The 17,007-nt window shown below is 41.0% G+C and overlaps 1 protein-coding gene across 9 annotated transcripts in view; it reads left to right on the forward strand.

Moving 5' to 3' along the window:
- The window catches only part of gabbr1a (gamma-aminobutyric acid (GABA) B receptor, 1a), a 126,969-nt gene that overhangs the window by 31,202 nt on the left and 78,760 nt on the right, over window positions 1-17,007 (forward strand). Inside the window, exon 1 of one of the 9 annotated variants that reach the window (XM_082553007.1) lies at window positions 16,272-16,927. The exons of the other annotated variants lie outside the window; for them this stretch is intronic. The gene's annotated coding sequence lies outside the window, so the exon portion shown is untranslated. Of the gene's footprint in view, window positions 1-16,271; window positions 16,928-17,007 lie in introns of those variants that run through there. 9 annotated transcript variants of the gene reach the window in all.

The following is a 17,007-nucleotide window of genomic DNA, read 5'->3' on the forward strand; positions in this document are numbered from 1 at the left end:
TAAGCAGAACCAGCCTCGATGATGGGCCGTCTATCGATTTGTCAGGGGGTCAGGACAGAGAAAAGAGAGAAAAATCCCAAAACAGACAAAACACAAACTGCAAAAGACCGTAAACAAAAGTCACATGACTGCATATTTTGCAGAGAAGCACTGTTCAGTGTCTGAGTCAAGCAGCAGCAACTAAGAAAACTGATCCCGCCCCAACTGTAAGCTTCATCAGAAAAGGAGAGCTGGAAGCCTAAAAGTGCCGAACATGTCTGTCTCCTGAATCCAGACTAACAGCTATGGGCTCTCCGTCCTTTTCTACCTTTGGAAACTCTGTGAAACACAAATAAGCCAGCAGCCTGAAAGTGAAGTCAGATAATAGTGTGAGGTTTTTAAGATACGACGGAGCCTGATCATTCAGGACTGTGTGGAGAGAGTAGAGGACCCGAGTGCAGACAGAGGCAAGTAGACAAAACTGAACTTAACAAAAAGCGAGCCTTTATTTAGGGCTGAAAACTCAAGGAAATACAACAAGGCTAAACTGAGGGAAAACCTGAACGTAAACTGGGAAACTATGACTCTCACTGAGACTTTATACTACGACTAGACAAGATAACAACTATGGCTTGACTGGGAAACTGTGACAAAGGGTAGGGAGGGTAACACAGACAACGAGACAATGAACACAGGAAGACCGATCTCCACAAATGAGGAGATCAGGGGAAGTGGAGACGTATGAGCAAACAGCTGACTAGAATGAACATAATGATGCCACAGTGGAAGTGCAAACTAAGCACATAGAACATGGAAACAAAACTGTCAAAATAAACAGGAAACATGATGAGATGCAGACACGACAGGAACTTGACAACAAGAACCACAGAGACATGAAGCAGGGAGACTTAGAACAGGGGAGAAGACACAAAAGGATCCACAAACAAAGGACAACAGCAACCTGTGCATTGTAGAAATTACTCAGATAAACTAAACTGAAACTAGAAAACCAATGAATAACGAAATACAATAAAACTCAAACACTGGGCCACACGACCCAGTACCGTGACATAGAGCACCCTGACATAACAGGTTATATCCCGATCCAAAATAACAAACCAATCACCATAGCAAACACGACACAGGTCAGCTGTGCAAACCCAGGCCATGAAGCTCCCGACACACAGCCTTTGTACTGATGTTCATGCTCTGCAGTTACTGAGTCAGCAGAGAGCTGGCAACACGCTGTGACCCTGCTGTGTAACCACCGTGGTCTTACACTGCTACGGATCCTGAATGCTTCCATTGTGCTATAATACTACTTACAGCTGATCATGGAACAAGAAGAAGAGAAGAGATGTCATATGGTGATTTGTTCGAATGATCATTTACAACAGCGGTCTCCAACCCCCGGGCCTCGGACCGGTACCGGTCCGTGAGTCGTTTGGTACCGGGCCACGAGAGTAGAGGCTCAGGTGTGAAATGTATGCTTTTCAGGGTTTTCAGTGTTATTTTGTTTTCGTTTTTATCGTTAACTCGGTTTTCCTGGGTCTTTTCACGTGTGTTATGAATAAATCTTCTTTTTTTCGGTACTAGTTTTGTTTTGTTGTATTTTGTTTTGTATTTTTCCGCGACACCTTAAAGGCCGGTCCGTGAAAATATTGTCGGGCATAAACCAGTCCGTGGCGCAAAAAAGGTTGGAGACCGCTGCTTTACAAGATGCTTAAGTTCAGTGATCTGTTTAGAACAACCACATTCTTTCACAAATGTTTGTAAATAGTGACGCAGATGACGTAACATTACAGGGAATCATTCGGTTATTAAAATGAGTATATATACTATTTTATAATTAGCTTTGTAATGAAGCCCATTAAGCATTTGAAAACTCAACATGGCCGTGAAGAAGCTGAACTCTGAAATTACTTTTTTTAACAATACTGTTCATTTCAGTCACATCTCCTGTATAAACCTCTGCACTTTGATCCTATTGATCTCAGACTCCTGCAGCCATATGCTGAAGTGTCCTTGGGCAGGGCACCGAATCCCAAATACCCTCTGATGCATCCATCTGGGTGTGCATGCGTGTGTCTGTGGATGCAGCAGTTTAAAAAGTGCTTTGAGTGCTAAAAAAAATTAAAAACCGACACATCATACAGTCCATTTAGTACACAAACAGATTCATTCTTCCATTCTCATATTTAGCCTACCCCAACATCTAACTATATCTACACACTTTATCACCTTCCTTTGTGTTTGCAGTGCATCCTTCCAGTGTGACATAGTGTCTGCTAGCCTGAACCTAAATATCCTCCATTGTCTTTAAAAATAAAATTCTCAATAGAATAATCTTTTCCTTCTAATCCTTCTGTAAGATGAGCACAAACAGAATAGATGTAAAGTTGTGCAGATGTTTAGCGACATAAAAGTGGACACTGAAACACAGAGCCTCTTTGGAACGTTGGCAAAAATCAGTTTACATCAGATAAAATCAACTTTTTAAATACATGTCAAATCATCACAAATATGCAGTGTTTCAAAGAGTAGACCTCAAATCATAATATATTTCATAAACAGACTTCCATCTTTGATCTCCCGTCAGTCCTCTAAGTTTGACACCAGGCTGCGGTGTGACTTCTTCACCAGAAGAGGGCAGAAGAGATCTTTGAGAAACCCCCCACACTCGGGCGTGTCTCCATGTGGGGCAGCAGTGGCCTGAAGCACCAACAGGCGCTTGTTCTAACTGAAGGTTTAAATCCCCACACCAGCTGGAAGATCTGACTTGAGGGCATGAACAGCTTTGAACAGCTTGTCCAACTCAATATTTTTTTTTTTTTACTGCTGTGATAAACAAGATCATAGTTGAAGCTGTAAACATAAGTTGAGGAAGATAGTTTTCATATCTTATATCAGAAAATGCACACATTGCAGAGCTCACGGGCTCTGCTCCAGTTTCCAACGAGCCAATTACACGAAGAAAGGTTCTGAGTAAATCCTTCATTTATGACTTTGAGGACGGTTTCATTTGCTCATTAGTGAGGAAGTATTTTCTCTCATCTAAACGAACCCCCCTGTGTCTTTGCTTAATTGTAATTCCAAAGTTTTAATGGAAATTATATTCTTATTAGTTTGTTGCTAATCACTTTTTCTATGCCCTCTCTGAAGATTCACTTTTTGAAAATGGACAGGATATTACAGGGATACAATATTAGAGGGATGTTCTGCTCACGCCGGCCCGCTGCTACACACAGCGTTACTTAAACACAGAGTTTAAACTGTGCAAGTTCACAGCAGGTCGTTCTCTGAAAATAAACTAATGTGCTTAGTCAGCCTTCCCTGGTAGAATAAAGGGTCGACGCATCTACAAGAAGAGCCACTTGATCTGACCCCTGGCAAGAATCATGAATACATTAGTAACTGTTGCAGGATGGTTCGTCCTCTTGCACAGTTATGTCACCACATTAGGAACTGGCCACGCTTTCAGACTGGTTGTTCAACCTTTTTTGTCTGGTGTTCTCCCAAACACCTGTCAGATGGACTCCTCCATCAACACCTCCTCTCCATAAACTGTCAGTGGTTCATTTCTGTACAGGTACAATGCTGTGCAAAAGTTTAAAGCCACCCCTCATTTCTTGACATATGACATCCAAAGAGCCAGTCTTTGTTCCTTTTAGGTGCTCGTGAGCAGCATCCAAGCAGAGAAAGGTACCTAACTCGAAGGATAAACCGGTGGTGTGAACATAAAAGAAAATTTCAGCAAAGAACACATTTTAAATTGTATCTTTAGGCACTTTGCTACCTGCAGCCTACGACAAAAACACATCATTTGTTCCCATTTTTGTTGAATCTATGAAAAATACCAACGGTAACACAGTTCGACAGACATAAAATTGTATCTTTGCACCAACAAGGTGATTCTAGAAGAACTATCAGCTTGGCATGTCACAGTATAATGTGTAGTGTGTTGTTAAAAAATTGAGGGAAACTGGACGAGTGGAGGACTAAAGCAGAAGTGGCAGGTCTAAAAAACAAAACATTGACAGTGAATGAACAATATCTGAAAGTCGTGTCTTTAAGAAACAGGAAAAATCCATCAAAGATCTGACACAGGACCTGAGAGATGCATCGGGACCTTCGGGTGATCCACGTGCTGTTCACTGAAGCCTCATCACAAACGCTCTCAGGCGTTCAAGAAGCCTTAAGGATGAGAAACTGGGAGAAAAGACTGAACATCAGTGGCAACTGGTCTGCTGGAGTCTGATGAATCCCAGTTTGAAATTTTTGGTTCAAGTCGTGATCAGTGTGTAAGGAGGACGTCAGGAGAGAGGCGCACCAGCGAGTGTCTATGAGGGAGGTTCTGTCATGGCTCGGGGCTGCATTTCAGCCACGGTGTTGGAGATCTTTTCAAAAGTGATGAAACGATGAAAGCAGCGAAGTGGCCTGAACAGAACAAAAGGCAGAAACATCCAAAGAAGAGCTTTGAGCGTCCTTCAAGAAGCCTGGAGAACTTTTCCTGAAGACTACATAAAGAAATGACAAGAATGCTGCCTCACAGAGCTCAGGCTGTGGAGAAGAAAGAAAGAAAGCTTTTTTTTAAATGCTTTTTTTTTTGCTTTTTCATTTATGTTAGCACACTTAGATTTAGGATTCAATAAATCACTGCACACAGTTCCTATTCTGCCAGAAATGAAGGGTGGCTCAGTGCTTTTGTACAGCAGTTTTTTAATGCTAATAATGAGACAAGTCGGTGCTTCCTGAGGAAATATGTTGCTTAAGTAGAAAATTCAAAAGAAAAAGATTAATTTTTTTTTAACACATCCACGGATGAATATTGGTGGTGAGCGTTAAAATTTGGAAAGGGTCATTTTAAAAGGACCTTATATAACTAACAGTTTAACAGTTATGATAAGCAAACTAGTTATCTTTAACTACAGGTTTGCTAATTACGTTTCTGGTGGACACTTTTTCATTATGCTACTTTTGCTACATTTGTTTCCATTACTGCTAACTAACGTTTACACTTTTCTTTCTATTTTAACTTTCAATCACTCTTTTTAATAAATACATTTCAACTGTTAACTCTTAGTTTATGTATTAGGCTGTTTTCATCCTAAACAATTTCATGTCTTCGTCCATAACTTTAGCAAACAAGTTATAACTTTAATTTGTACGTTTAGCTAAAGAACACCATTAGTGCTTCTGAAGGAATTAAGAGCTAAAGTAGCCTAAGTAGGTAGTTTTGTCAGTTTGTTGGTCTGTAGCATTCAAGTGTGTGTTAACACAATGCCACAGTCTTCCCAGGAATGGAGAGAGCGAGCTGCATGTCCGACTCTACAGGCTTCAGTTAGCATGTTAGAATCTTACAGCTCATAACACTATAATTGGAAAAAAGGCTTCCCATTAAAACCAATGGGAGTGCTCCCTCCACCCAGTTAAAATGCTGTGGTTGGCTGCACATAAAGGACCACCATGATGTGAGAGACTGATACATGTGCATTGATTCTTTTAGTTTACAATTTAAAATTTGACCCCCAGTTAATAATTCCAGACCTTTACACTTTTAGTTTTAACACTTAAAAGAAGCAGCAATACCAACTCACTTAATAATTTTAGCCAGCTAGCTAATATGTTTATTCATGAACGACTGTATTTGTTCATTCAGGCTTTTTGCTAACAATGTTATGCACACTGTTATGAAACATCCTTACTTTTCTCTAATACCTTCAACTTTGGTGAGCTTCTTAACAATTTTCTGCACAAACCTGTTCAGGTCCACTTAATTCTTCAATTAAACTCTAAAATATGTTTTTATTTTTTATATATTCGTTAAGACAATCTGTCTGCGTAATCCCCCGGGGTACTTATACCTCTAATTGGGAATCACTGCCATAGATTCTTTTAGAGTCTGTGACAGAGACCCATAAGGCTGCACGTACACACCCTCTTCATAGTCCCACACAAACAGGATATACAACACTGAACTCTTAGCTTTATGCAGGCAATGATAGGTGGAAGAATAAGTTGCCGGTGAAAAACTTTGCAAATGTCACAGACTTAACAAACACATAATTAACTAAGCAACAGAGAAGACTGTTTCCTCAAATAGAAATTTCCATCCACTGTCTCAACACTGACCTCCTTCTAGCTCTGCTCTGTCTCCACTCCATGTGCCATCACCGCCCACTTACTGCCTCCTCAGCGGGAGAAAGGTTAATACCCTGCTCCTGTCTGAGTCTGCTCAACCTTGTGTGTGTTTCTGTGTGTAGATGCAACAGGACTGCATCTAGTGTCTGTTACTGTTTCTCTGACAACAGTTTAACAACCATATGCGCCCCTAGAAGAAAGGCAGCAAAAACAGGGGCATAATAATCCCCGGAGTCTTTTTTAATATCATCAGATTTTAAAAGAGCTAAGAGGCTACGACATCATGATGGCTGGCTTATTTCTATTTATCTTTTGAAAACCAACAATATGCTTCAGCCCCTGATCATTCCTGACTTTTCAACGCTGTTGTGTTAGCACTTGGCTTCAAGCAAATTTGCTCCGACTGAAGACATAAATCTTTACAAATGGAAAAAGGAAAATTACCCTCTCCCTTCGAGCCTCGCATTTGTCTTTAACCATCAACAAGATTACCTGGTGAAGGGTTGTCATTTTATACAGACAAAGAAAATCAGCCTTCACCTTTTTTTTCTTTTGGATGTGTGTGTCTTTTGATTTTTGCTGATTATTTTATGTAAACTTGTAATTATTGCTGCACAAAAACAAGTAAAAAAGTGTAATTTGTTGGAAACGATGTTCAGTGTATAAAAAGAGTGCTTTTGTAGCAGGATGGTGCAAATGGGCTTCAGTTTATTGTAATTAAAGCAAACAAAGTGGGCTGAAGGATGGTTTATGTGAGCTCCACAAAATTGGTAACACAAGTTCACTGTGGGATTTGGTGCTTTGTGATACCTATGTGAACTTTTTACAGCATGTGATCCATGGGAAGGATGGCATGAGAGCAAAGTAACAGAGAAGTTGGACTGTTATTCTGAGCAAACAGAGGTATTCTCTGAGCCAAATCAGGGGCCAGTGCATGAAACTCTAAAGCCTTCAGCGGATCAATTCATCAAGCCTTGTTCACTGAGAGACAGCAAAGTAGGTTTATCACAGATATAGAATTTACTAAATAAAGAACACAAGAGCTGAATCAGCCAAAGTCAAAAGAAAGCTGTCTAGCTGTGGTCTCAGAGGATGAGGAGCGTCTCGAAACCATTTCCCAGGAGGAGAAACGAGGACAGAAAGTCCAGTTTACAGATGAACCCTGGTAAAGATCAGTGGCAGTAACTTGAGGCTGAATGTAAGGAGAGAACGAATGATGCCAGAAAGAGAAAAGTTTGTAGCTGGACACCTGCAGTGAACTGACTCCACCCTGGCTGAGGAGAAGCAGCTCTCTACTCTGCAGAGATGTGCTCCACCCTCTGGTTTACATTTTTGTGGGGAAGGATTTGTGCTGCAGCAGGATAATTGGCCCAATCACAGCTCAAAACTTTAGGGAAACAAAGACTGCCGCAGACTTTCCTCCACATTCGTATTACGTCAACCCCGCTGAAAGTTTATGAGTCAAAAATTCCCAACCAGAGAGATAATAAGAGAGAGACACAGACATGACACTCAAAGAATTATGAATAGAAATGAGTGAACTCTGAGGCTGTAAAGATGGTGTTAATCTCACCCTGCCTTCAAAGAGCCAATCAACAGTGGAGCTGTGAAACATATGATCTGATCATGTTGTTGCACTGACGCATTCACACAGAGGTTTCAGGTATGTGTTGGCAGCCACTGCTGTCAGTTCATTATTGTAGTTAAGAGAAGTTCAGTGTGCTGCCTATTATTTTGCTCACTTTAGCCATGATGTAAATGAGCGTGGCATTTGTTCAGGGCCTTGATTGTTGATTGTGATTGCACTCTGGATCCACTCATTAGTGAAGCTGTAATGTCACAACTTTGCACAGTAGAAACAAAAACTTTCTTTTCATGCACGTCGGAAAACTTTTTAAGACTTTTTATCGGAACAAACATGATGACACATATTTGCAGCCTGATACCTATTGATTCACACAGGAATAAACATAACTGCCCAGAAACCTCGCTCACTTAGTCTGTCATAATATGAGGCGAATATTTACAGCCTCGTGTAAAATCGTCCTTCTTCTTTTTCCGTCTTCTTCCGTTGGAGGTAACACCAAATCAGATAGAAGTTCCCGTTTGACCCTTTTGCAGTCAGCCCTTTTTCTTTTGGTAGAATAAATTTAGTCATGAAGAAAAATGTACCTTCACACCTCATTAATGTTTTCTGAGTTACAGGTCAGTTTTTGATCCCACATAACTGCACAAGTACAGAAGACAGCCACAGGAAATCTTCAGAGATGAAAAACATCCATTTAAATGACACGTTTAAAGAAACAAATTGCAAAAAGAGCAAAAGTAGTTTAATCAAGGTGATATGAGTATGAATGTCGCTGCTCCATTACACAGCCATAAGCTACTTTCATGAGTTTTAAAATTGGATTATTATATATGATGAAATGATCTGGATACAGTTGATGAACTGTCACACATATGCTAGAACATGCTTTGATCAGCCACCTATACTTTTACCCAAAATGCACTTTTTAAACTTTCAATAATCAGAAAACAGATCAACATCTGCAATATTAAACTGGAGCATTTTTGTTATTAAAGCTATAACACATCCCCTATAGCTCTCCCTCGATGTATATTGATTCTCAAAGTTGCTTAGTGAAAAATTCACGCTGAACAAAATTCAGGTTGGCTGTAAAATAGATTTGGTTGCTTGGAGCTGAAATGGATTTTTCCACCTTGAAAATGTCATGTGGGCTCAAAAACGCTTGGGAAAAAAATAATGGCAATAATCAAACGGAAAACTTCATCCCACCCGTCTGCACTTTGAGGAAAAATATTTATGGCCTATTTGTATAATTTTGCATGACTTCATTAAATATACTAAAGTTACTGTTTAAAAGAAATCATGCGATGGTGAGGGGTCAGGTGGGAGTCGCTGATTAAATGATTATCAAATCATGCTGGGATAATGTGAGTTATCAGGCTTCAACAAGCTTAGACTGAACATTAAGCTTCTCATATATATTGAAATATTTTCTAGTAAATTCAAAACTAATGCAAAAAAGAAGCATTTTCACTCCCAGCCTGAGATTTGTGGATGTCACTGCAGCTGCTGCGAGTTTAGGGTTGCCCCAAAAAGTTGAGCCGCACATTTAAAAAAAATAATTTACCTCAAGTGTCACGCTCCTCACCTCATGCAAATGTAAGTTTGAGACCTGCGCATGGCAGTAATGGATTTCCAAAGCACACGAGTAGCAATATTTTGGCAGAGGAAACCTTCTGACAGTGAAGCAGAAGATATTCTAGATGTTTTCTTACTGGTATACTTATAAAAAATACACAGAAGTTATGTCCCAGTGGAATCGTTTTATAGTTAAGCAGTGGATTTATTATTCTTAACAGAATCCACTCCGCCCCGATACTCAGGCAAGATAGATTTCTCTAATAAGTGAGATGCTGCAGAGTGGAGAGAGCTGCTGCAGGACAAATTATGTAATGATGACACTGTATCTAAGTTAGTCCTTTTTACTGCCTGATGAACTACATTTTTCTAGCATACTGGCCAACATTCATGCTTCCATAAATCACGCTCTTTCAAATAATCCTGGCCGGCACTTCCACCACAAAAGGAAAAAGTTGCGCGCTGAAAAAACCGTACCGTATATCTGAAACAGATCTTGGGAATCCTATTTTCCCCGATATCGATTTTTCAGCACATCAATTTGGATTTCTGCCAGCGTAACACGTGCTCCGCAGGTGGAGGCGAATGTAATCTGTCTATTGTTAAAAAGGAAACAGTATTTTTCCACTAACACGTCTACCAGGAGGAAAACAGGCCATTATTCTGAAGGATACCCATTGTGCAAACTGCAGACACACACATTTACAGTACAAGGTGCCTCATTAAAGCAGCTCAGCAACATGTTACAGCACTCATTTCTCCAATGCAGCTTTTTCAGGCTGTGCCTCAGCTAATGTCTTCTCCCAATGTGGCATTTGCCACCATGGGGGTTGTTAACAGTGCACCGTCCGATGCTGTCGCATCTTGCCTGTGTTGGCTGCAGGCTTATGGAGGGAAACAGCATATAAAGTTCACAGCTGAATAATTGATGGTGTGTTGGATGGGTCACGGGTGGCAGCGAGGAAGAGGAGGTGGAAGTGGAAGGCAAATGCCAGTAGATGATCACTGCACTCATGTCAGCCTGTGAGGGCTTGTTAGCAGCTGGATCTGAATAGCTCTCTGCTACACGGAGATATCCAGATAATGAGATTTGGGTAATGAACCAGGGTTATATAATAGTCATATTCCATCGCCCAACTACAGAGAGATTTTAATTTGGCCCGGAGAAATAATGGTCTTCTTCTCAATCATTGCAATGAGTCATTTTCAAAAGCTAACGCTAACATTACATTGCAATTAGAGCACTTACACAAGAAAGGCAAAAACAAGACCATAAAATGGAATAAGAGTGAAGTCAGTAATCCAATAATGCTTGAAATCGGCTAAAAGTGTCGCCACCGCCGCCACGATTTTCTGAGATTTCAGTTTAGATAATAAGCTGTTAAGTTTTAGCTCTATCATTCCTCAAATGATTCAAAGACATCGAATGATCTCCCAAAACATCAAACATTCATCTGAAAGAGAGACACAAGTAAAAGCCAGCTGAGGCCCGATTCTACGTGTGTGTTTATCATCCAAAAGGTGCGAGTGTGCGTGTCTCTGTGTGTCAGAGATACCGACAGACTGTGCTGAATGTGAACAGAGGGTTCAAACAGCAGGTGTGCCGAGCGTCCAGCCTCCCTCTCATCAACACCAGCTACATCGCCGTCACCACGCTTCTCAGATCGAGATGAAGGCAAATAAGATCAGGCGTGGTTGATGCTGCTCGCCACGTTTAGCGCTGATTTCTTAAAGCGGCTTCGGTAGCATTTTTAGACTTGATTGTGGAAGAGAAGGCAGAGCTGGCAGAGGTGGTTACAGATCAGAGTTACACGTTACTTGTGTGCTCGTCTGGCAAGCGTGGAGTGATCGATTTGCAGGTCAAACAGCATCGAGGCATAGGTTTTCTTAGGGTGAAATTATAACATTTTTCAGCTTATTCAACAGCTTTCGAAAGACTGTAATTCAGAGGAAAGGCCTGAAGAATGTCCTGCTTATACCTCGCATAATGATTTTTTCAGTCTCTCTCTATATAATCTACTGCTTATTTTTTCTCTTAATCTTCTGGTCTGTAAAATGTCAGAAGAGGTGAGCAGCTTTCCTGAAGCCATGACATGTCTGGTTTTGTCAGACAATCAGCCTGAACCCACAAAAATATGCTTATTAAAGATAACAAAAAGAAGCAAGCCTTCACCTGAAACGGGCGTTTTACCTGTTTTGGTATTTTATATAGAAGTGCAGCTACAAAAATGAAAGAATATGATCTTCATGAAGAGGTTTGTTGCATTAAACTGAATTATCCCAGATCTGTGATTTAAAAATCCGATATTCTGATATATCAGTCCATTTTTTTCTTTCTAATACACAAATCACAAAGAATTTCCAACATTTGTTACGTGTAGTTTTGCATTTACTTGCGTAGCGGCTGCCGGACGCTGCTCAGATCGGTTGTTGCCTTTGTGGCATTCCACACACGCGGCTGCCACAAGGATGCTGCAGAGTTCCCTCTGGGCAAACAATGCAATGTCAATACTCAAAAGGTGTTTCTCTCATCTCTTCTTTCCTTTTCAGTTTTTGTTTATCGGCTGTTATAAATACAGATACTCATAGATTGGCGCATAGCTAATATTGGCCAATAATATCAGCCTGCTGATAAATTGTTTGGGCTCTACTTTTCTGTAATGGAGATTAACTTGCAGTCCTCCAAAATGCCAACAGCATACAACTCAGTGTCGCTTAAATTACATTTTACTGTTAAAAAAAAAATAACACTGGTGCTACTGTCCATTGCTACCTCGAATTCTGACCTCAAAACAACGCCTCCAGCATTGCCCTCCATCACGGCTCCTTCTCAGTGCAGAAACCATCCACCTTCTCTGAACCTCTCAAATACAGCGACGACCAAAATAGTCAGAATCAGATCGAGTTCAGATCAAAACTCCAAGTTCCTTCCGGTCTCTTGTGTCTTTCTTAGTTCCAGCACTTCCCTTCTTCCTCTTGATTTCTTTGGGCCAGTTCCACAGTCGAGGCTGATGTTCAGAAACACCTGCTGCTTGAACTCGGGGAAAAGCTCATGTTTCACTCTAATCTAAGCTGCTGTTAGCTGTTGATTTCTGAGTTCTGCTGTGCAGCAGAGGGAACTCTGTGGCTTCGTTTCCTGCGGTTATCCTCAGGAGAGCCAGTTTCATCACAGTGTTTGATGATTTTTGTGACTGAACTTGAAAAAACCTTCAGTCCTTAATGTTTTCCAAATAATTGACCTTCATTTCTTAAAATAGGCTAATGATGGACTGCTGTATCTCATTAAGGGACCAGGACTGTTTTTTCCATGCAAACACTACATCAGCACAATATTCAATCATTCAGGAGGAAAAAGTTCCACCTGTTAACCTTTGAAAAGGTTCAGCTGTGAAGTGGTACACATTCGAAATGACAAACTCATGAAGCTGGTTAAGATACTGACAAATAGATGCAAAGTGGTCATTGAGACAAATGATGGCAGCTTATCTTGGTGCTGCCTCTGAGACACTGTTGTTAATCACATAAAGCCAGACGCCCCCCCCCCCCACCCTGTTAAGGATAAGTGGAAGAGAATGGATAGATGTGTGGACATAAACCCAAACGTGTTGTTTAATTGAAGAAATGCTTGGTTTTGCCCGACAGCGCAGCGCAGCTATTCTCTAACTTAAGACTACCGTGACCCATTTTGAAATCTGAAAATCTTCCACCCAAGCTTTTAATCACAACTCTGATCATGACAAATCTAAGATGAAGTGTTTTCTCTGTTGTCTTTTCATTGTGATCTCCCTTGAAAATCCTTGAAATTGTCCTGGAATTACCACTGATGAGGATATTCTTAAGTCTAAACTCTGCAAACCATCTCGTCTCTCTGGCAACGACACCATATCCCCACACGCCGTCACAGGCTGGACGACTGTACGGTCACACATATAAACACACTGAAATTCATTTGCTTGTCCAGGCTGAATCTCTGAAACAGCTCCACCTCTGCTGCCTGATGCTGTAACTGCAGCTCCATTCAATTCTTTAACTCGATTATGAGATATCCTGTTTTAAATGTAACTGTTTAGCTGGCAGATTTAAACCATTATTACTATCTTGTTATTGCTGTAAATGATTTCTAATGGCTCACCTACATTTCATTCAACATCTACAGCTGTGGCTCAGACTTTGGAAATGACCAGTGTCAGGAAAAGAACAATAGAGAGAGAGAGCATAGCCTCTAATGAGTTTTAACAAACTTGCGATGTGTTGTGTAGATGTCCTTGTCGTCCCTTTGAACTCAACTACAAATCAGTCAGTTAACCCTGCAGTCACGTTGCATTTGGTTATGATTTAGAAAGCTGCAACACTACCAGCTGCTGACACTGTGGAAACAGCTCTATGGTCAGAATTAGGGCTGAACGATATATCGCATTTGCGATAATATCGCGACATGATCAAGTGCAATTTTCTAACCGCAAAGGCTGCGATTATACTCTGGACATGTCCAAATTCATGGGCTGCATCCTCCTGAGGCCGCATTTGTAGACCGATTACGTCACAGCGACGTGCCGAAGGCTGTCCAAATTACTACCATATCCCAGAAGTCATAGCGCGGCCCAGCCAAACTCCAGTTTCCAGCAATGGCGGCCGCTACTAAGTTTTAAAATTACTCATACTAATCTTTCTGGGTCACAAAATAAACTTTTAACATATTTTCAGGCGAGAAAGTAGTTGTGTAAACATCAAATATCTGCTCGGTTTATCAAGATATCCCATATTTGCAAAAGTGCTTCGACGTTTTCAGAGGCGTCTGCTACCCACCAGCTCGACAGCTAGCCGGGAGCTCGAGGGTTACTGATGCGGCCGAGAACGGCACAACTCCCGGCACATCATTTTCAGATCACCGCGGAGTTTCGCTGCTCGGGTTAAACGTAATATATAAGTCACTTAGACAACCTAAAAATGTTATTGTTGGGCTTTTTTCAGTGTTTTGTTTGTTCGTGAGTAAATCGGTTTGGCTGAGATTAAAGTTATTAGATTAGATAAAATAAAACTTTATTAATCCCCCGGGTGGGTTCCTCCTTGGTTTTCACACAGCTGACTAAACGTCAAACAGAAAACGTATTAAACAGAAGTATGAGACAGTCGAGAATTTACGCCAGTGTCTGGTTATATTTTAGATAGCAAGAAGCAGACGGCCGAGTTTATTAAACTCCACCGAGACAGCGGTGACGCTAATCAGAACTAGCCTTCTGATTCAGAAGGCTAGACCGTCCAATTTCACGCCTTTAAATTTTAAAGGCGTGTTTGTGTGTGTGTTTATACAATTGCTATTATGTTTGCACTTTATGTGTAATGTTACTGACTGCAGAGATCAGTAAGATGTGTGTATTTTTTATTTATTAGTTTTATTTATTTAATATTATTTTTTAATTGAATGACTGTCTAGTAGTTCACAGATGTCGAAAAACTGAGTGTGGTAAAGCCACTGATTTTTTTTATGTATATTTCTGCAATCTGCACATTGTACTGACTTTCATTTTAATGTTTACACCAGGGTTCCTTGTCAGCACTTTATGCTCAGATGTTTGTAAGCTAAAAATAAACTATTGTGTATGTTCAAATATACTGTTGTGATTGAAGAAGTTAAATAAAAATGTCAGTCATCAATTCATGCATCACCTCATGTCATCATAACAGAGGTCTGTCTTCCAGGAAAGAACAGTTTAAAATTAATGTAATATAGTATTGGCCATACTATATGATGTATTGCTTGTCTTTGTTTAATAATACAGAAGACAAAGACCTTAAAAAATAATCGCATATCGCATCGCAATCGCAATATTGGGGCAAAAAATCGCAATTAGATTATTTTCCATAATCGTTCAGCCCTAGTCAGAATATCCAGAGACTTTATAGAACAACAGTATATATTAGTAGTCTAACTATGATGTCATACCAAAGTCACACTATTGTGTTGTCATATTATCCTATAAGATGTAATGCTTTTAGAATGTGTAAATAATATATTTCCAGTGCTTTGTATCCTGCTGCAGTGAGGCTTTGGTCTTATGTTGTTGTTAGTGTTGTGCACTCTGAAGGGTCGAGTACGGGATCCATGGTGGACGTTATTGTGACATTACCCAACCAAACTTTGATTGTAGAGACCGCACTATTTACCCATACATAATTTACTGTTAACATTCTTTTTAACATATATTTTAAAATCGTTTTTGAAGTAAAAACTGAAAATGATCGAGCTTGTGACTAGAAGTTTTCTTTTTTTAATATTGTGTGAGGGTAAACTGGAAACCTTTGGACTGATAAGATGGTGTCACCTTGGCATTCTCAGAACTGTGCTGGGAATCTTTTATTGACATTTTTATAGACTAATAAAAAAATCAATTAATTGGAAAAAAAATAACAGGCAGATTATTGAATAAGGCTTCGCTCAGTGCATCATTAAATCTAAACACTGGAACGTTAATTATATGTAACCTTGACATTTATGACTCTACAAGAACTCAGCGCAGTTGAGAAAAGCGGCTGAAATATAATTGAATGCCACTGTGAGTGGGATCAAACTGTGCGGACATGTGACCACGTTCAGCAGAGCCACTCACTGAAAACTAACCCAACAAGTTTGTTCTGTTTTTATTGTGTGAAAAACTGAAGCGGCTCACGCTGACACGAGTTAGCTCGTTATATTGATCATATATTGCCTGCCCGGACCTCCTGTAGGCTACCTGTTAAATACCAAAGCTTGTTTTTGGCCATTTGTGCCGATGCGTTGATCAGATATTGATTATGGGCGCACATATGCAAGAAATGCAAAGCCAAAGAATGCGCGTGTGTGCAGTGGAAGCAGTGCTGAAGTTAAAGTCACCGTGCAAATGTCAAAATCTTTGAGGTTTAGCCTCTCTCTCTCTCTCACTCACTCTCAGAGCTCGTGCAGGCTCGCTCTCTCTCCCCTCCTCGCTCTCTCCTCACACTCAGCCAGCCGGTGCTGCAGTGGCTCAGTCGCAGAGCGCTAGCGCGGCTGCTTTTCCGCGGTAACTCGTTTCATCCGTCGGGACACGACTGCGTCCACGGATCGTAGATGCAGCCCTCCGTTTCCGCCGCTTCGTCTCCAAACACGCACCCGTCCGACCCGCTTGACGTCTTCCGCGCGGACTCGGCGTCTCGTTCGTGCGTCCCGATTGCGTAAAAGTCGTAAGTAGCTAAGGGACGCGCTGTCCAATAATCTTGATCGATCGCAGGCCGGAAGCACGCGTTAGTTTAGTTTGGACAATTGTGTCGATGTGCGCGGAGATAGAAAGTTGACCGCGTTCTCACATGATCGCCGCGAGCTCTGCAAAGTAAACGACTCTGTCCCGAAAATATCCAGCATGCAATGCATATTTAATCAAGCATTATGCACAAACACACGCCGATTAATTATTTACTCGATCTGCTAAACACTTGCAGTTTAAAGTAAATAGGTGTCCGCCACAGTATCTGCAAAGCGCAACATAAAGTCCAAACACACTCCAGGGCGGCCGGACACGTGTTGAGTTCAGTGTACGTTTAGCTGTGGGATTGTTCAGAACAGCCCGACCTTACAGCTGCAGCACCGGGGTCAAGCTGCTCCGGTTCAGCTCACCTTGAACCATGCTGGTAATGTGCACGAGTCCTCCGCGGGCAAACCGCCCAGCCCGAGGCCACGCGGCGCTCCTCCGGGCATCTCTCATAATCCT

This window comes from Aulonocara stuartgranti (genome assembly GCF_965226115.1).
Source record: "Aulonocara stuartgranti genome assembly, chromosome: 11".
Classification (NCBI taxonomy): domain Eukaryota; kingdom Metazoa; phylum Chordata; class Actinopteri; order Cichliformes; family Cichlidae; genus Aulonocara; species Aulonocara stuartgranti.